This window comes from Musa acuminata, chromosome BXJ2-8 (assembly GCF_036884655.1).
Source record: "Musa acuminata AAA Group cultivar baxijiao chromosome BXJ2-8, Cavendish_Baxijiao_AAA, whole genome shotgun sequence".
Taxonomy (NCBI): Eukaryota; Viridiplantae; Streptophyta; class Magnoliopsida; order Zingiberales; family Musaceae; genus Musa; species Musa acuminata.
The window spans coordinates 41695539-41717479 of NC_088345.1; positions in this window are offsets into that span (position 1 = coordinate 41695539).

Below are 21941 nucleotides of genomic sequence, written 5' to 3' on the forward strand. Positions count from 1 at the left end.
TGCGGTGAATTAGTGCTTTCGATAAAAATGTCAAGGATTCAAAAATTCTCGTTCGAAAAAAGCTTGTATCAAAAATGTGCTTGACTTGAAAGTATATTCGTAAGCATAGTGAAAGTAATAAGCAAGTAAATCAGTTTGCAATATAAATGAAAAGCATGAAAGAAATACAAACCGAGTTTTATAGTGGTTCGGTTATCGTGACCTACATCCACTCCCGATTCCCCTTCACTCGAGGCCATCGGCTTCCACTACCGATCTTTTTTTAATGGGCGAAGATCAACTGCTCTTACAACTCTTTCTCCTTTTCACAGGTTCTAGAGATAACCTTTACACCCCTCAAGGTAACCCTCACACACCTCCCTTAGAATAACCTCTAAGCTTAAGGAGGAGAGAACTCAATCTTTTTAACAATTTTGTAACTTAGAACTCTTTCCCCTTTATGCTTAATTCTTGTATCTCCATGTAGGAATAGCTGGGGTATTTATAGACCCTAAATAGCTTCAAAATTAGAGGAAAAAAAAAGGTCTCGTCTTAGGTTTCCCGAGTCCCAATAGTACCACCGCTTGTGCTGGACGGTACTACCACTTGCAACACTGATATTGGGCGGTACCACCGCCTGACATAGTCTGGGAGGCTATGTCTGGGCAGTATCACTGCCCAGACTGGTGGTACCATTGCCTAACACTGGGCGATACCATCGTCTAGTTTAAGAGCACTACTGCTTGACATAATCTCGGAGACTATCTTGGAGATAGAGCCTCTAGCGGTGCCACCGCTTGACCCAACATTTGGGTCATTGAATGGGCCTTTCTCTTGGACCAAAATAGCCCCAACATAGGCCCAATTAGCCCCTAATTGAGTTGGCCTAATTATATTCTAAACTAATCCAATTAAAATTAAAACTACTTCAATCTAGACAATTATTATAAAGTATTAATCACATATTGTTTGACATGTCATTGGTTCATTTGGCGCTTCGTTAGACCCTTCGGCATATCGTCCTCTCCTTCGACGTATTGCCCAATCGACATGTTGCCTTCTCGCAACATCTGATCTCCTTAGCGTAATGTTTTATCTTCTTGGCCCGATGCCCGAATTCATGGTACGAAGCCTTCTGTCGATACGTCGACCGATCCTTTAGCTCAACATCCAATCTTATAATATGTTCCACTTCGGCCCAACATTGATTCTTCCTACTTTAATTATCTCTTCATGATCGAAGCTAGTCTTGCGTCACTCAAAACGTATATTAGATCATAAATTTATCGATTGATTTCATCATCAAAATCCGAGATTCAACGGGTTATTCTCATGTTCATCAAGTTTTTCATGTGTCTTGCACGTCATTTCATAGGTCATCAAAGACCCGATAAGTTCTTTAAGCGAAAAGTTATTTAGGTCCTTTGCCTCTTATATTGTAGTTACTTTCAAATTTTAATTTTTAGAAAGTGATCGTAAAACTTTATTAACAAGTTCAAGATTCAAAAAATATTTGCCAAGAGCTTTTAAACCATTGACGACATCCGTAAAATGGGTGTACATGTCAACAATGGTTTTGCTTGGCTTCATTTGAAATAGTTCAAAATCATGCATCAAAAGATTAATTTTAGAATCTTTAATTCTATTCGTGCCTTCATGAGTTATTTCTAGTATGTGTCAAATCTCATATACAGTTTCGCATAAGGAAATATGATTAAACTTATTTTTGTTTAAAGCACAAAATAGAGTATTCAAAGCTCTGGTATTTAAAGAAAAAGTCTTCTTCTCCAAATCATTTCATTCATTCATTAGTTTGGAAGACTTTTGAAAACCATTTTCAATAATATTCCATAAACCAAAATCCATAGAAAGCAAGAAAACTCTCATTCGAGTTTTCTAATACGTGTAGTCCGTCCCATTGAACATAGGAGGGCGAATGATAGAAAGACCCTCTTGAAAGCTAGAAAAAGCTATATCTCTTAGGTGTTAATCCAATGGAGTGTAACTTAGCTTTGATACCAACTATTAGGATTAAGTCAACACTAAGAGGGGGGTGAATTAGTGCTTACATAAAAATCTCGATTTGAAAACTTCGTTCGATAAAAACCAATATAAAAAAAAGTTTAACTTAAAACATTCATAAAGTAGTGAGTAAGTTAATAAGTTAGCAATATAAGAATGAAAATCATAACAGAAATGGCAAACCGATTTATAGTGGTTCGGTCGTCGTGAACTACGTCCACTATCAATTCCTCTTCACTCGAGGCCACCAGCATCCATTACTGATCTTTTTTCCAATGGGCAAAGATCAATTACCCTTATAACTCTTTCTCCTTTTTACAAGCTCAGGAGAGAACCTTTATAAGTTTCATACCTCTTTTAGAATGAACTCTAAACTCTGAGCGGTGGAGGGAACACTCAACAATTTTTAAGCTTTTTTAACTCTTTTTCATCATGGATTCTTTCCCCCTTTCTACCCTTTCTTCTTGCTTAGCCAAGTAGAAATATTTGGAGTATTTATAAACCCTAAATGACTTCAAAAATGGAGCAAAAAAAGGTCTCATCCTAGGTTTCCCGGGTCCTAGTAATACCATTGCTTGTGTGCTGAGTGGTACTATCACCTACAACACTAATATTGAGCGATACCACTGCCCGACATAGTCTAAGAGACTATTTGTATGGTACCACTACCCAGACTGGCGGTACCACCGCTTGACACAGTTTGGGAGACTGTGTTTGGGCAGTACCATTGCCCAGACTAACGGTACCACCATTTAACATAGTCTGGGAGACTTTGTATGGGCGGTACCACCACCAAACCCTACTACAAGTCCCTGAACGGGCCAAACAACAAGCCCAATTCAACCTTGATTCACGCCTAATTAGTCCCTAATTGAATTGGCATTATTTCATCCCAAAATTAACTCAATTAGTCCTAAACTAACTCGATCTAGACACATGATTACAAGCATTAATCCTATGTTGTCTGGAATTTCATTGGTTCATCCGACGCTTCATCTGATCCTTCATTGCATCGTCCTCTCCTTTGACATATTGCTCAATAAATATGAAGGGAACCAAAGGGCTGTTGAATCTCGGATTTTGATGATGAAATCAATTGATGGGTTAATTGATCTAATCCATATTATTGAGTTAAGTGTGTAAGATTAACTACGATAGCTTGAAGATATAAAGCAAGTCTACCGGAGTCAAGTTCGATGGGTATTTGAGAGTTCGTCAAAAGCCCGAGGATTCGTCGGAAGTGCCACCGGAACCAACCGAGAAGAAATTGGGAACTTGCCAAAGTTTTCGGAAGTCCACCGGAGAGATCATCGGAAGTTTGTGGAAATCACTGAGAAGGTTCAGCTACTTGCCAAAGACTCGCTGAACTTGCCATAAGACCGGGAGCCTATTGGGAGTCCACCGGAAGAAATCCGAGGGTGTATTGGAAGTCCGCCGGAAGTTCGTCGGAAAGCTCGCTGGAAGGAAACTCGACATTACCGGTTAAAAACCTGCTTAGGACTATGTCTTAATTTCGTAGCTTGCATGTAATTAGGGTTAGGATTAAGAGTTAATCCTATAATCTGGTTAGGGGCCAATTGGGCCTGAATTTGGACTGGTTTGGGCCAAGTTTGGAGCCCAACCAATGATCTGAAAAGTCCAGGCGGTGGCACTGCCGGACTAGGCGGTGGCACCGCCAGTACACTCTTAGTGTCAGACATTGATAGGCAGTGGCACCACCACTGACAGGTACTGGCACCGCCAGCATCGGGAACCCAAAAGTAATTCAAATTTGGAGCCCAAATTTGAATTCTCTTGGGGCCTATAAATACCCCTCAATTCTCAGCAAAGAAGACAACTTTTGAGAAGTAAGAGATTGAGATAAAAGTCTTAGCAAAGTTTTTAGCAAGTTTTATTTTCAATAGCTTGAGTGTTCACCTCCCTCTTTCTCTTTGAAAATTTGTAAGAGTGTGAACCACTTTTAAAAAGTTGTAAGAGGGGTATTTGTCCTTCCCCTTAAAAGTGATTTGCTAGTAGAAGTTGGGAGCCTCATTGAAGAAGGCTTCGCAAGTGGATGTAGGTTATTTTGACCAAACCACTTTAAATTGGTGTGTTCCTTGAATGTGTGAGTATTTACTTTTTTGAAACCGTTATTTACATAGTAGTAAGCTTTCAATTTTCATCTTCTCACTTTACTCGAGCTACTTTCTCCAAGTCATTGATGAATTGAAATCTCTATGCATTTACGAAATCATTTTCAAATTTATAAGTTTTAATCCGTTGCACTAATTCACCCCCTCCCCCCCCCCCCCCCCCCCCCCCCCCTCTCTTAGTGCCGCTCCGATCCTAATAATTGGTATCAGAGCTAGGCTCACTCTTATATTTGGTTTAATACCCAAGAGAGATGGCTTACTCTGGTATGCATGAGGGTAATTCCATTACACATCCGCCTATGTTTAATGGGTCAGATTACACGTATTGGAAAACTCGAATGAGAATCTTCCTCATTTCCATGGATTTCAAGCTTTGGACTATTGTCAAAAATGGATTTCAGAAATCTTCTCTTCCGGTGAGCGAATGAGATGAATTGGAGAAGAAGGTTTTTGCTTTAAATGCAAAGGCTATAAATGCCTTGTTTTGTGCATTTGACAAGAATAAATTTAATCGTATTTCAATTTGTGATTCAGCTTTTGATATTTGGAGAACTCTTGAGGTCACTCATGAAGGCACTAGCTAAGTGACAGAATCTAAAATCAAAATTCTTGTGCACTCTTATGAACTTTTTCGAATGAAACCAAGTGAGTCCATCGGAGACATGTACACCCGTTTTACGAATGTCATCAATGGACTCAAAGCTCTTGGTAAAAGTTTTTTTAACTTTGAACTAGTAACTAAAATTTTAAGATCCCTTCCAAAGAGTTGGGATCCAAGAGTTACGGCCATTCAAGAGGCCAAGGACCTTAAAACATTTTCTCTTGAAGAACTTATTGGGTTTTTAATGACTTACAAAATGACGTGCCATGCTCATGAAGAACTCGAGAACCCCCTTCCAAAGAATAGGAAGGATATGACACTTACATCACAAGAAGACCACTTGAAAGGAACATCAAGTGATGAGGACAGTGACGATGACATTGCACTTTTAACTCAAAAATTTTAAAAATTTATAAGAAAGAACAAATTTAAAAATAACACTAAAAACAAACTTGAACATAAAAAGGACCAAGTAATATGCTACGAATGCAAGAAACCGGGGCACTTTAAAAATGAATGCCCCCAAGCCAAAAAGAAGCAACTAAAGAAGAAGAAAGCTTTAAAAGCGACTTGGGATGATTCAAGTAATTCCGAAAGTGAAGAAGCTAGCAACAAAGGGGAGGCAAATTTCACGCTAATGGCTATAGGAGAAGAAGTATGTGATTTAATTAATGAAGATTTATCTTTCGATGAACTTTCTATTGCTTTTCATGAATTATTTGATGAGTGTAGAACTTTTAGTACGAAGTTTAATCTATTAAAGAAAGAGTATGTCTTACTACAAAATAAGCTTGATAGACTTCAAACTCCTCCATGCTCTAAGTGTGAACACTTAGAAACAATAAAAAATAAAAATTTGCTACTTAAAGAGACCTTAAATAAGTTTAAGCTCGGTAGCAAGGGATTGAACATGATCCTTGCAAACAAGGGTCACATCACAAATAGAAGTAGAATTAGTTTTGTGAGAGGATCTCACCAAAATCCTACCACTTTCATTAAAGGACCTACATTACATGTTTTACCTTGTTTGAAATACAACTTTTGTTGTAAATCCGGACATGTTGCTTACAAATGTCCATTTAGGAAAATTAGTCCACATGAGTTGATATGAGTTCCTAAAGGAACTATAAATAGTTCAATGATTAATAACAAAATTGGTAGATCAATTTTTAAGGCACCCAAAATCAAATGGGTACCTAAAAACCATCCTCTTTTGTAGACAAACTCACAAGCTAGAAGCAAGAGATGGTATCTTGATAGTGGATGCTCAAGACACATGACTGGAGATCCATCTCATTTCTCTATGCTCACTAGCAAAGAAGAAGGGTACGTCACCTTCAAAGACAACAACAAAGGCAAAATCATTGGCAAGGGAACCATAGGTAACAAATTAAAATTTTCAATTAATGATGTATTGCTAGTTGATGGATTAAAACATAATCTCTTAAGTATTAGTCAATTATGGGATAAAGGTTACATCGTTAGATTTGAATCTAATGTGTACATTATTGAAAAACTAAACAATAACATGCCAATGATTGCTTTAAAACAAAATAATATCTACACTATCAACCTTGACGAACTGAGTAATGAAATGTGCTTCTCCGCTTTAAATGATGATGCTTGGCTTTGGCATAGGAGATTAGGCCATGCAAGTATGAAACTAATAGCTAAGATCTCATCTAGAGAGTTAGTACGAGGGATTCCCAATATGAAGTTTATTAAGAACAATGTATGTGATGAGTGTCAACTAGATAAACAAATAAAAACTAGTTTTAAACCAAAAAATCAAATTAGCATAACTAGACCATTACAATTGATCCATTTGGACTTATTTGGACCAATTGACACAACGAGTCTAGGAGGAAGCAAATATACCTTCGTAATTGTCGATGACTATAGTAGATACACTTTGACCTATGTCTTGGCTCACAAAAGTGATTATCTCAAATGTTTCTCTAAATTTTATAAACTTACTCAAAACGAAAAAGGCTTTATGATTTCATCAATTCGGAGTGATCACGGTGGTGAATTTTAAAACTGTGACTTCCAAAGTTTTTGTGAATCCAATGGATATAATCATAACTTCTCCACTCCGAGAAATCCTCAACAAAATGGGATAGTTGAAAGAAAAAATAGAAATTTACTAGAAATAACAAGATCCATGTTAAATAAACATAGTCTACCTAAGTATTTTTGAGCCGAAGCCGTTAATACAGTTTGCTATGTCATGAATAGGGTTCTAATAAGACCATCTCTATCAAAAACTCCCTATGAATTATGAAATAAAAAAAAACTAAATATTTCTTATTTTAAAGTTTTCGATTGCAAATGCTTTATTTTGAATGAAAATGATGCCTTAGGAAATTTTGATGCTAAATCCGATGAAGGCATCTTTCTTGGTTACTCTTCCATTTCTAAGGCTTTTCGTGTTTTTAATAAAAGAACCATAGTTATAGAAGAGTCTATTCATGTAGTTTTTAATGAAATTTCTGAGTTAAAGAAAAATGATTTTGATGATGATCTTGGTTTTGATTATTTGAATTTAAATGAACTCCCTCCTCAAAATAGCAACTTGGATGTATCTTCTTCCGAAATTTCTTTACCCAAGGAATGGAAGTATGTAAATGCTCATCCAAAAGAGCTAATTATAGGAGATACATTAAAAGGGGTTCAAACTCATTCTTCCTTCAAGAATTTTTGTGCTAACGCCGCCTTCCTTTCTCAAATTGAACCTAAATGCATTGACGAAGCCTTGAAAGATGATTCATGGGTTATTGCAATGCAAGAGAAATTAAACCAATTTGAGAGGAATGAGGTATGGAAGCTTATTCCTAGACCTAGTGACCATTTAGTCATTGGTACTAAATGGGTGTTTAGAAACAAGCAAGATGAATGTAGTATTGTGGTTAGAAATAAGTTTAGACTAGTGGCCAAAGGTTTCAACCAAAAGAAGGTATCGACTACGAAGAGACCTTCGCTCCTGTGGCAAGATTAGAAGCCATTAGGATGCTCCTTGCCTATGCTAGTAGTAATGAATTTAAACTATTTCAAATGGATGTCAAAAGTGCTTTCTTGAATGGTTTTATTTCCGAAGAAGTGTATGTTGAACAACCTCCCAGATTTGAAAATTCTCTTCTTCCTAATCATGTATTTAAATTGACTAAGGCTCTCTATGGCTTAAAACAAGCTCCTAGAGCTTGGTATGAAAAGCTTAGTTCCTTTCTTATTTTAAATAATTTTTTAAAAGGCAAGGTTGATACTACATTGTTTATCAAATATTTTGAAAATAATTTTCTTATTGTTCATATTTATGTTGACGATATTATTTTTGGTTCTTTGGATGAATCACTATGTGAATCATTTGTCAAATGTATGAGTCATGAATTTGAAATGAGTCTAATGGGTGAATTAACCTTCTTTTTAGGATAGCAAATTAAACAACTTAGTGATGGTATATTTCTTAATCAATCAAAATATATATTAGAATTATTAAAATAATTTAACATGGATGGTTCAAAAGCGATAAACACTCCTATAAGTACTTCCAATAAGTTAGATATAGATGAAAATGGTGAAATCTTTGATAAAAAACATATAGGGGAATGATAGGTAGTCTACTTTACCTAACCGCGACTAGACCAGATATCATGTTTAGTGTAAGACTTTGTGCTAGGTTTCAATCTAATCCTAAATTATCTCATCTTAAAAGTGTTAAAAGAATTTTTAGATATCTTAAAGAAACTCCCAATTTAGGATTGTGGTATCTGAAATCCGATAAATTCGATTTAATAGCCTATGCAGATGCCGATTTTGGCGGATGCAGGATAGATAGAAAAAGCACATTCAAAACATGCCAATTTTTAGTGCATGCACTTGTTTCTTGGACTTCCAAGAAATAAAATTCGGTTGCTCTATCTACGGCGGAAGCCGAATACATAGCTGCAAGTGCATGCTGCGCACAAGTTGTTTAGATGAAGAATATATTGGAAGACTATGGAATTTACTTGAAGAGTATTCCCATAAAATGTGATAATACAAGTGCTATTTGTCTTACCAAAAATCCAATTCAACATTCTAGAACTAAGCATATCGACATTAGGCATCATTTTATACGCTATCATGTCCTTAACAATAATGTTATTCTAGAGTTTATTAATACAAAGCATCAATTAGCAGATATTTTTACAAAAGCCTTAAATAAAAATTAATTTGACTTTATTAGAAGGGAACTAGGCATGTTAAATTGTCCTTGTGAATGAGATTGATTGTATGTAGTTTTTGAAATTTTTCATCCTCTTTCCGGTTTTCGTGGATTTGACTTCTTCTTTGTTTTTCGATTCTAAATGACATCTTAAAGAGCAATCCAAGACCCTATTCTATCTTGAATCAAACACCTCTGAAAAAAAAAAAAAAAAAAAGGGGGGAGGGAAAGAAAAATGAGCAAAAGATTGATGACTTGTGCCAATGTGATAGCATGACTTATATGAATTGCAAAAGCTAATATATTATGATAGCATGACTTATATGAATTACAAAAGCTAATATGTTGTATAATGCAAATGTCTTATATGCATCGATAGTATGACTTATATGAATTGCAAAAGCTTGTGTAATGCAAATGTCTTATATGCATTGATAGCATGACTTATATGAATTGCAAAAGCTTGTATAATACAAATGTCTTATATGCATCGCAAATGCGATAGCATAACTTATATGAATTACAAAAGCTAATATGTTGTGTAATGCAAATGTCTTATATGCATCGCAAAACTTTTTGAGAATATCGCAATATGAAAGTTTTTAGATTGGTTGTAGTTTCATCTCATGATCATATGAAATCATGCCTTACATTTATATCATGAGATTTATATTGAAAGTTCATATCTCTTGTCGAAATGATAATTGTCTTTTATCATTCAACTTGAAAATAATTTTCATAACTTGAAATGATGAGAAATACGAAGTTTCGTATTTGCTCATGCTTATAGAAAATAACGATAAGTTCAACGGATAAAACTTATCAGTTTAGGCTTGAATTCAAAGAGATTGAATTCAAGTGTTTTTATCTTCTCATTATATGGTATATAGATAGTGGGAGTTATGTTTAACTCCGTCATCAATTGATTGTCATCATAAAAATGGGGAAGATTGTTGAATCTCGGATTTTGATGATGAAATCAATTAATGGGTTAATTGATTTAATCCATATTATTGAGTTAAGTGTGCAGGATTAACTACGATAGCTTGAAGATATAAAGCAAGTCTACCGGAGTCAAGTTTGATGGGTGTTCGAGAGTCCGCCGAAAGTCCGAGGATTCGTCAGAAGTGCTGCCGGAACCAACTGAGAAGGAATCGAGGACTTGTCGAAGTTTTCGGAAGTCCACCGGAGTGATCGTTAGAGGTTCATGGAGATCACCAAGAAGGTTCGGCTACTTGCCAAAGACTCGCTGAACTCGCCACAAGACCGGGAGCCTACTGGGAGTTTGCCGGAAGAAATCCGAGGGTGTATCGGAAGTCCATCGGAAGTTCGTCGGAAAGCTCGCCGGAAGGAAACTCAATGTTGCCGGTTAAAAACCTGCTTAGGACTATGTCTTAATTTTATAGTTTGCATGTAATTAGGGTTAGAATTAATAGTTAATCCTATAATCTGGTTAGGGGCCAATTGGGCCCGAATTTGGACTGATTTGGGCCAAGTTTGGAGCCCAACCAGTGATCTGAAAAGTCCAAGCAGTGGCACCACCCAGCACCCGAGAGGTCCGGTGGTGGCACCACCAGTACACTGTCAGTGTCAGACACTAACAGGCGGTGGCACCACCAGCACTAGGAACCCAAAAGTAATTCAAATTTGGAGCTCAAATTTGAATCCTCTTGGAGCCTATAAATACCTCTCAATTCTCAGTAGAGAAGACAACTTTTGAGAAGTAAGAGATTGAGATAAAAGCCTTTGCAAAGTCTTTAGTAAGTTTTATTTTCAATAGCTTGAGTGTTCACCTCCCTTTTTCTTTTTGAAAATTTGTAAGAGTGTGAACCACTTGTAAAAGGTTGTAAGAGGGGTATTTGTCCTTTCCCTTCAAAGTGATTTGATAGTGGAAGTTGGGAGCCTCATTGAAGAAGGCTTCGCAAGTGGATGTAGGTCATTTTGACCGAACCACTTTAAATTAGTGTATCCTTGAATGTGTGAGTATTTACTTTTTTGAAACTGTTATTTACATAGCAACAAGCTTTCAGTTTGCATCTTCTCACTTTACTCGAGCTACTTTCTCCAAGTTATTAACGAATTGAAATCTCTAGGAATTTACGAAATTATTTTTAAATTTACAAGTTTTAATCTGCTGCACTAATTCAACCCCCCCCCCCCTCTTAGTGCTGCTCCGATCCTAACAAGGGCCATAGGCTAAGCCTTTTAGGCTGCTACCTCATATTCTCCTCTCTCATTCTTCTCCTTAGTTAGCAGGCCCTGTTTGGGGCATGTGGAGATTTGGGCAGCTATTCGAGGAGAGTCTTTGTAGCTCTTGCCGTGTGGATCACCGCTAGAGAGGAGAATAGTTGACCTCCTTCATCCTCTTCCATAGATTTTTAGGAATTCAGGGATATACGATCTCCCTAGATAGCACAACTATCTCACATGTGGTTTTTAGTTTTACAAGTTTTTACATATCAATCTTCACATGACGATCAAACCTTTTTGTGAAAATATGAGATTTTTCATTTTCTTCTTTTGCTATGTATGTAATGTCACCCCTAGATTTTTCTACAGTGCATAGGTCAATAGTATTGCGACCATGAGCACCCTAAGCGACATGACCACTATTCTCTTGAATTAGTTCCATTACTCTTGTAATAAGTCAAAGACAATCATTGATTAAAGTCAATTAAGGGACTTTAATACCTACAAGCTCTAGACCATGCTTTGATACCATAAAAAGATATCACATCATAGAATTTTTTTATTTTAGGATCATATCTTTCCACAAGTACATTCAAAGCCAAATAAATATATAACACTTTATTCATAACTTATAAACATTAATTTTAATTCATTTATTCATCAAATCATAAGGTAAAAATATTTATTAAAGAACATAGTGATGTTAACTCGAAGAAACATCTAAGTTGCTTTACCTAGTGGTAGAGAAAAGTCTGCTCTCCACTGGAACCTGGTCTAGTGCTAGTGGTGTTAGGAATTAATTGGCACTAAGAGGGGGGGTGAATTAGTACAGCGATAAAATCACTGATTCAAAAGTCTTTTGTTTCGATTAAAACTGATTCCAACGAAAACCGTTTCGTAAATATCTTAACTTGAAACACATTCGTATATATAGTAAAAGCAGTAAACAAGTAAAGTAGTTTGCAGTAAAGGTAAATTGCTCAAATATAAATGTAAATTGAGTTTTATAGTGGTTCGGTTGTCGTGACCTACATCCACTCTCGATTCCTCTTTTGTTGAGACCACTAGCATTTGCTAATGGTCTTCCTTCAATAGGCAAAGACCAACCACCTTCTTATAACTCTTTCTCCTTTTACCGGGTTTAGGAGATAACCCTTACAACCCCACTTACTCCTCTCTCAAACTATTCTAACACTTAGATTTTTTAGAGAAGTTCATACAAGATTACAGCAACGTTTCTTTCTTTTTCACTCTGAATACTTGTATGCATTAACCAAGGATGAGAGAAGTATTTATAAGCCTCAGGTTGATTCAAACTTGGAGACTGTGTTGGGTGGTACCACCGCCTACCGCACCGACACTAGGCAGTACCACCGCCCAATCTGATAGTACCACCGCCTGACAGTCTCTCGTAGATTGTGTTTGGACGGTACCACCACCTAACATAGTCTCGGAGACTGTGCCATGACTGTGCTACCTATTGGGTCACTGTTTGGGCATTTCATTAGGCCCAACACAGTCCATACATGGGCCTAACTGGCTCCTAATTAGGTTGGCCCAATTTCAATCTCAATTATGTGCTAACTACGAAATTTAAGACATTTACTAATCTAAACAAGTCTGTAAGTCTAGGTTTCTTCCGGTGAGCTTCCGGCGATCTTCCGACGAGCTTCTTTGGCAAGCTCTTGGACTTCTCGATCAATTCTGGCAGAACTTCCGACGAACGTCCAGACTTCCAACGAACTCTCGAACTCCCAACGAAATCACGTTCTTGACTCTAGGACTTCATTTTGCTTTATGCGTTGCTATTATAGTTAATCCTGCATACATAAAATCTACTTCAATCTAGATAATTATTACTAAGCCAATCTAATGTTATCCGGCATGTCATTGGTTCATCGACGCTTTGTCCGATTCTTCAACGCATCGTCCTCTCTTACGGCCTATTGCCCAATCGGCTAGTTAACCTCTGCAACTCCGATTTCCTTAGCGCAATATCCACTCTTCTTGGCCCGATGCCCAAACTCATGGCCAGAAGCCTTCTATCGATATGTCGACCAATCCTTCAACATGACGTCCAATCTTCTAACATATTTTTCTGTAGCCCAACATGATTCTTCCTACTTTAATTGTCTCTCCCTAATTGAAGCTTTTTGCATCGCTCAAATCGCAGATCAAATCATAAACTCTATCAATTGGTTTCATCACCAAAATCCGAGATTCAACAATCTCCCCCTTTTTTATGATGGCAACCAATTGATGACGGAGTTAACTTTAACTTCCCCTATTAATATGTCATATTGATAGAACTCTTGATTAAAAAATCCAAGCAACATGTCATGATAAAATCATACATAACATCATACTTCTCCCCCTTTGTCATCAACAAAAAAGAGAAGTTCAATTATTAAGAGTTTGAGATATTACAGTTCAAATCATTGTATAATAAACATTATCTTCAGTTTTATCATCATGCGAGCTAGCAAAAATTTTGAGTTTTGCAAGTTTGTAAATTTTGCTATATGTGCAAGTTTAGCATGTTTTACTTCTTGAGATAGGCAAGATAGCATTTCTTGGTGATATTCATGTTAGAATATGTGGCCCTTTTATAATTGAATAAGATATATAATAGAATAACTAATTGGGTTTCGTTCAGATATTTTAGCCAATAGACTAAGTCCACTACGGAACGATTCCTCGGTAGATAACCTTGATGGGAGGAAATCTCTTGAGATCTCATCGTAGACCCTCTGCTCTCGCCTATAAAAGGATAGGATCTCTAGGGGTCGAGAGAGTGTTAGAGCATTGGCATTACGTACAGACGCATCTCTCCGTCGAGGGATTTCAGTTTCCTCAAAAACCCCTTTCTCCCAAAATCCATCACTCTTAGTGTGGGTCCTGTGAAAGGATAGGAAGAGAGGAGAAAGGATCTACTCCTCCTTGCACTTCTTGTAGACGGCGACGGTGCCTACAACTTCGGATCGGTGGCTGGCTATAGCAATCTTGGATTAAAGACGGTGCTTAGCGGATCAACCGAGATCTCTGAAGAGATGGCATCAAAAGGTACGCATCGTAATTAGATCTATACATTTTTTATTTCAATCCTGGCATATAAGTTATTTCCGCATTTTAGATATAGTATAATTATAGACTATATGCTTACAATTGGTATCAGAGCCCGGTTTTTGAAATCAAATGTATTAGATCTGTAAATTTATTTACGATGCATAAAATTACCTTAATCTTACAAGAATTGCTAAGCAGCAATGGTCACCGTCGACCTCGCTGCGAATCTGATACTACATCGGGTAGCGTACGCATCACAGAACCCGTCCCATATGCGGGCATCACAGAACCCATCCCATATGATGCGGACATCACAGAACCCGTCCCATATGTGGACATCACAGAACCTGTCCCATATGCGGACATCACAGAACCTATCTCATATGCGGGCATTACAGAATCCGTCCCATACGCGGAACCCGTCCATGCGACGGCCGGCCGCACACGGCCAGAACTCGTCCATGCGACAGTCGGCCACACATAGGCAGATAGCCCAAGTGGCGGCCGTGCGTGAGTAGGCCGTGCTCAAGCGGCGGCGGCGAAAGTAAATTAGGGTTTTTGGCATAATTATGATTTTACCCTCGAGGCTAAGGTTTGTTGAAATTGCAGTTTTACCCTTGTAAATTTCGTAATTTAAAGTTATGTTCTGTCAACATATTTACGATTTTACCCTCGGGTTTAATTTATGACAAAATTACAGTTCTGCCATTCGCATATTTCTGATTTATTCCATTTCAAATATTTATGGTTTTATCAAAATTGAGAAATTTAATTCATATTCTCAATTATAAATTGATAAATATGATTTATTATAATTATGATTAATTTTAATCATAATTATATTTTTGATTATTTGATTGGATTTAATTTTTGATTAAAAAAACTATAAATTATGGTTTACTTTATAGTTTTCTCATATGAATTATTGATTTTACATATGATAAATAAAATTAAAATCCAATTATTGTTTTTGGACTTTTATTTATTTATTCACATGTATATATATATGAAATTGTGAAATAATGTATATCTTTCACATGCATGATTTATATAAATGATTGATTTTATATGTGGTAAATAAAATTAAAATCCAATTATTGTTTTTTGGACTTTTATTTATTTATTCACATGTATATATATATATGAAATTGTGAAATAATGTATATCTTTCACATGCATGATTTATATAAATTATTGATTTTACATGTGGTAAATAAAATTAAAAAAAATCCAATTATTGTTTTTTGGACTTTTATTTATTTATTCACATGTATATATATGAAATTGTGAAATAAATTTACCTTTCACATGAAGGCATGATTTATATGTTATCATGATTATTAAGTTTTCGTATTGATTAATATTCAATAATTATTATTATTATTTATTATTGAACTGCTTAGCATTAATATTCAATAATTATTATTGTTATTTATTATTGAATTACTTAGCATTAATATTCAATAATTATTATTGTTATTTATTATTAAATTGCTTAGCATTAATGTTCAATAATTATTATTGTTATTTATTATTGAACTATTTTACATTAATATTCAATAATTATTATTGTCATTTTATTATTTAATTGCTTAGCAAAAATTAAATAAATTGATGAATATTATTTGTAATTCATTTTCCTAAGTTTTATCTGACTAGTAGCTACCAAAGTGGTCTAGGATGATAGACTTTTGTGATATGAATTACAATAAAAGTTTTGTTATTTATAGGATATTTTTATTTTATATCATTGCATTAGTCTTGTAGCCACCAAAGTGACCTGGACTAATGACTTATAAAATAATATTAAAGAATTAGTCATAAATGACATTAAGGAAATAATATTCATAATGGCACATATAATTAGGAGATTTAGATAATCCCAAAGGAGAATGTAATTCAAATAATTATATGATGAGGTAGGATGATACTTTTTTTTTTTTTTTGATATCCTTACAGTTTAGGGTTGTATACCCAAATGTAACAACACTATTCCACAAGGATGGTATCAGTCCTTTATAAATATTCTTGAGTGAACACTCAATATGTCAATATTTCACCCAAAGGTGTAATATAGATAATATCAATAGTTCATCAATTTTTGACAAACTCAAAGCATTAATGTTATTCTATATTTTACAGTGGTACTTCCGCATATATATTCATATGCTTCAAGTGTCCCTGTACTCTCTGGATCAAATTATTCAGAATGGTTAGAGCATGTGCAATTCACATTGGGGGTATTATATCTTGATTTAGCATTACTTGTTGAAAAGCCTACAGACTTGACTGATGAAAGTTCTGTAGAACAAGTAAATGAAATGAAGGCTTGGGAAAGATCTGATAGACTTAGTTTAATGTTCATAAGAATGACAATTGCAAATAACATAAAGACTTCATTACCGACTGCAACTAGCGCAAAGGAATATTTAAAGGTTATTGAAGACAGATTTAAATCTGCTGATAAGTCATTGGTTGGCACATTAATGAAAAACTGACTACGGCTTAGTATGATGGCACTCGAGGAATTCAGGATCATATCCTCAATATGACTGACAAAGCTGCAAAACTTAAAACATTAGGTATGAATGTTGATGAATCTTTCCTCGTGCAATTTATTCTCAATTCACTTCCTTCTCAGTTTGGCTCATTCAAGATTCACTACAACATAAATAAGGATAAGTGAGACTTGAATGAGTTGACTAGCATGTGTGTTCAGGAAGAATTGAGATTAAGGTAGGAAAGTTCACATAATGTCATGACCACTACTCAAGAAGCTGGTAATAAGAAAAGAAAGTTGAAGCATTATCAATCAAAGAAATTTGCCGAGTCTGGAAATGTTAAATGGACTAATGAAAAGAAAATATTTATTGTAAAGTGTTTCTTTTGTGGCAAGAAAGGACACGTGAAGAAGGATTGCATTAAACGCAAGACTTGGTTCGAAAAGAAAGGTATTAACTCGACCTTTGTATGTTTCGAATCAAACATTACATAAGTTCCTTCTAACACTTGGTGGATTGATTTTGGTTCTTCAACTCATGTTACAAATAACATGTAGAGATTTCTTTCAATTCGGAAACCTAAAGAACATGAAAGATTCATCATTATGGGAAATCGTCTTAAAGCGAAAGTAATATCAATGGGAACTTATCGTTTACGCTTAAAGACGGGTCACTTGATGGATCTTGTTGACACCTATTATATCCCTACAATTTCTAGAAATTTAGTTTCTCTTTCTAGAATTGATGAGTTAGGATATTGTCTTTCTTTTGGTAGTGGCAAACTCAGTATATTTTATGATTCAATAAAAGTTGGTTCTGGAATTCTCTATGATGGTTTGTACAGAATTAATTTGGATCTTGAGTTTGCAAAGACATTAATGACCCTGCAATCAAATGTTGGATTGAAACGTAGTTTCAATAATGAAAGATCTTCTATATTGTGGCATAGACGATTGGGGCATATCTCCAAGGAAAGAATTGAAAGATTAGTGAAGGATAATATTTTGAAACATTTAGACTTCACTGATTTTGATGTTTGTATAGATTGCATAAAGGGAAAGCAAACTAAACATATAAAGAAAAATGCCACAAGAAGTAAAGAACTTCTTGAGATTATTCATACTGATATCTATGGACCACTCCATATTCCTTGTTTTAATGGAGAAAAATATTTCATCACATTTATAGATGATCTATCCAGATATGGCTATGTTTATCTAATATATGAAAAGTCTCAAGCCATTGATAGTCTTGAAGTATACATAAATGAGGTTGAGAGACAATTAGATAGAAAAGTTAAAATTGTCAGATCTGACATGTGGTGAATTTTATGGCAGATATGATAGATCTGGTCAGAATATTGGCCCTTTTGCTAGATTCCTAGAACAACGGGGTATTTGTGCTCAATATGTATTACCAGGTGTGCCATAACAGAACGGTGTTGCTGAAAGGTGAAATCGTACTCTGATGAATATGGTTATGAGCATGATGAGTTATTCCTCTATACCTGAGTCGATGTGGGGTGAAGCTCTTAGGACAGTTATGTACATCTTGAACAGGGTTCCTAGCAAGTCAGTTTCATCGACTCCATTTGAGTTATGGACTGGTAGGAAGCCCAATCTAAGACATCTACATATTTGGGGGTGTCCTACAGAGATAAGAGTATTTAATCCACATAAAAAGAAATTGGATCCAAGAACTATTTCAGGATATTTTATCGGTTATCCAGAAAAATCCAAGTGATACAGATTTTATTGCCCTAATCATAGTATGAGAATAGTAGAATCTTGTAATGCAAAATTCCTTGAAAATGGCGAAATCAGTGGGAGTGAAAAATCTCGAAGGATTAATTTTGATATCGAGGAGATTCAGGTTAATTCTCCCATATCATCTCCTATTCGAGAGATTGTTGTTCCTCAAATCAATGAGAATATTGAATGGGGTGAACAACAAAATAACATCGAAGAACTCTCACATGATGTTGATGTCGCCGCTGATGATCTTGTAGAACAATCACAATTGGCATATTTGAGAAGATCTCAAAGGAAAAGAAAACATGCTATTTCTGATTATTATGTGGTATATCTACAAGAATCAGATTATGATATAGGAATAAAAAGAGACCCCTTATCGTTTTCACAAGCCATAGAAAGTAACGATTCTGAAAAATGATATGATGCAATGAAAGAAGAGTTAAAATCAATGGTCCAGAATGATGTTTGGGATCTCGTTGAATTTCCCAATGATTATAAAAGAGTCGGTTGTAAATGGGTCTTTAAGACAAAACGTGACTCAACGGGCAATATCGAACGATATAAAGCCAAACTTGTGGCCAAGGGTCTTTCTCATAAGGAAGGCATCGACTATAATGAGACTTTTTCTCCAATTTCAAGAAAGGACTCATTAAGAATCGTCATGGCATTAGTAGCTCATTATGATCTTGAGTTGCATCAAATGGACGTGAAAACAACATTTCTGAATGGGGATCTGGATGAGGAAATCTATATGGAACAACCTGAAGGATTCATTGAAAAGGGAAAAGAAAATTAGGCTTGTAAACTTAAAAAATCCATTTATGGCCTTAAACAAGCTTCCAGACAATGGTATATAAAATTTCATAATACCATTACTTCCTTCGGATTTAAGGAAAACACTGTTGATCAATGTATATATCTGAAGGTAAGTGGGAGCAAGTTTATTATATTAGTCTTATATGTGGATGATATTTTACTTGCCAGTAGTGATCTTGGTTTATTGCACGAAACCAAGATATTTCTCAACAAGAACTTTAAGATGGTTGATATGAATGAGGCAGCCTATGTTTTTGCCATTGAGATATTCAGGGATAGATCTCAAGGATTATTAGGATTGTCTTAGAGAGGATATATTGATCGTATCTTGGAAAGATTTAATATGCAGCTTTGCTCAGCCAATGATGTACCAATTACTAGAGGTGAAAAATTCAGTCAAAACCAGTGCCCAAGAAATGACTTAGAAAAGAATCAAATGGAGAATATTCCTTATGGGTGCGTAGTTGGAAGTCTATTATATGCTCAAACATGTACAAGACCAGATATCAGTTTTGCAGTTGCAATGCTGGGAAGATACCAAAGCAACCCAGGAATGGAACATTGGAAAGCTGCAAAGAAAGTAATGCGATATCTATAAGGGACGAAAGATTATATACTCGCATACAGGAGATCAGATCAGCTTGATGTGATAGGATATTCAGATGCTGATTTTGCAAATTGCCTCGACAGTAGGAAGTCCACTTCAGGATTTGTATTTATGTTAGCTGGTTGGGTAATTTCTTAGAAAAGTGCAAAGCAATCACTTATTGCATCATCAACAATGGAAGCTAAATTTGTGGCATTCTTTGATGCCACAAATCAAGCTTTATGGCTGCAAAATTTCATCTCGGGACTTGGTGTGGTCGACTCAATTGCCAGGCCGCTGAAGATATTTTCTGATAACACTACAGCAGTTTTCTTCTCTAAGAATGACAAGTACTCTAATGGTTCCAAGCACATTGAGATAAAGTAATTACTGGTTAGAGAAAGAGTCCAGAAACAGCATGTGTTAATTGAGAACTTGAGCACCACTATGATGATTGCTGATCCATTAACAAAAGTCTTACAATGTAAAATATTCAAAGAACATGTTCTTAGAATGGGGCTTGTGAGCAAGTCATAAAGGATATGGTGATGCATGTTTATGTGGATGCTATTATTGACATTCTTCTTGCTTAATTGAAGTTATGTGTTTCTGCTATCCTGTTTACATTTATGTTTATGCATATTATGGTTGAATATAATAACAGGATTGTCTTGACAAGACAAATTACAGGGGTCATTATGGACTATATTAGGAAAGACTAACAATTATTGAATCTCATATTTTGATGATGAAATCACTTGATATATGTTTATGATTTAATCTGCGTTTTGAGTGACGCAGGATGCTTCGATTAGGATGAGACAATTAAAGCAGGAAAATCATGTTGTGCCGGAGGAACATGTCAGAAGATTGGACGTCGGGCCAGTGGATCGGTCAACGTATCGGTCGACGTATCGACAAAAGGCTTCGGGCCATGGACTCGGGCATCAGGCCAAGAAGAGCGGGTATTGTGCCAAGGATATCGGAGTTGCAGAGTCAACTGGCCGATTGGGCAATAGGCTGCAGGAGAGGACGATGCGCCGAAGAATCGGACGAAGCGTCGAGGGACCAATGACATGCCGGACAACTTGGTTAATTGCTTAGGATTAATTGTCTCGATCGAAGTTTTGTTTTACATGTGCAAGATTAACTACAATAGAAGTAAGACATGCAGCAGGAGTTACGCCGGAATCAAGACAACGATCACGTTGTGAGTTCGAGAGTTCGACGGAAGTTCGGACAGTCGTCGAAGGTTCTACGGGAACAAATCTGAGAAGTCCATGAGCTTGCCAAAGAAGCTCGTTGGAACTCGCCAAGTGGATCGTCGCAAGTCCAGGAGTTTGCCGGAAGTCCGCAGGAGCATCACCGAGGGTTCATCGGATGATCGACGGAAGTTCGTCGGAAGCTCGCCGGAAGAAGTGATTGACGCACCAGAGCAAGTTGCAGTAAATGTCTTAGGAAATATCGTAGTTAGCACAATGATTAAGTTGGAAATGGGAGGTGATCCCATTAACTTAATCTTGGGACAATTGGGCCCCTGAAAAACCCAAATTGGGCCGAATGAATCAACCCATTCGGACCCTGATTTCTGTTGGGCGGTGCAACCGCCCCAGCCAGGAGGTGGCATCGCTTGCGCTAAGTCTCTGAGCGAGACTGGGCGGTGTAACCGCCCCAGCCAGGAGGTGGCACCGCTTGGGCTCAGTCTCCGAGCGAGACTGGGCGGTGCAACCGCCCCTGACAAAGGTGGCACCGCCTGGGCTCGGTCTCCGAGCTCTGGCTGAGCAGTGCAACCGCCTCAGTCAGGAGGTGGCACCGCCTGAGCTCAGTCTTCGAGCTCTGGCAGGAGGTGCAACCGCCCTAGGAGGTGGCACCGCCAAGAGGCTCAGTCTTCGAGCTCTGCCAGGCGGTGCAACCGCCAGATCCCGGAATTCCGGGAATTGACAGTTTTGAGCTCCAAATTCAAACTAGGTTAGGGCCTATAAATACCCCACCCTTTCAGTGCTGATAGTGCACTGAGAAACCACTGAAATTCTGATTTTATATTGTGATTTTGTGAGCTCAAAAGTGTTGTATGAGTTGAAAGTTCTTCT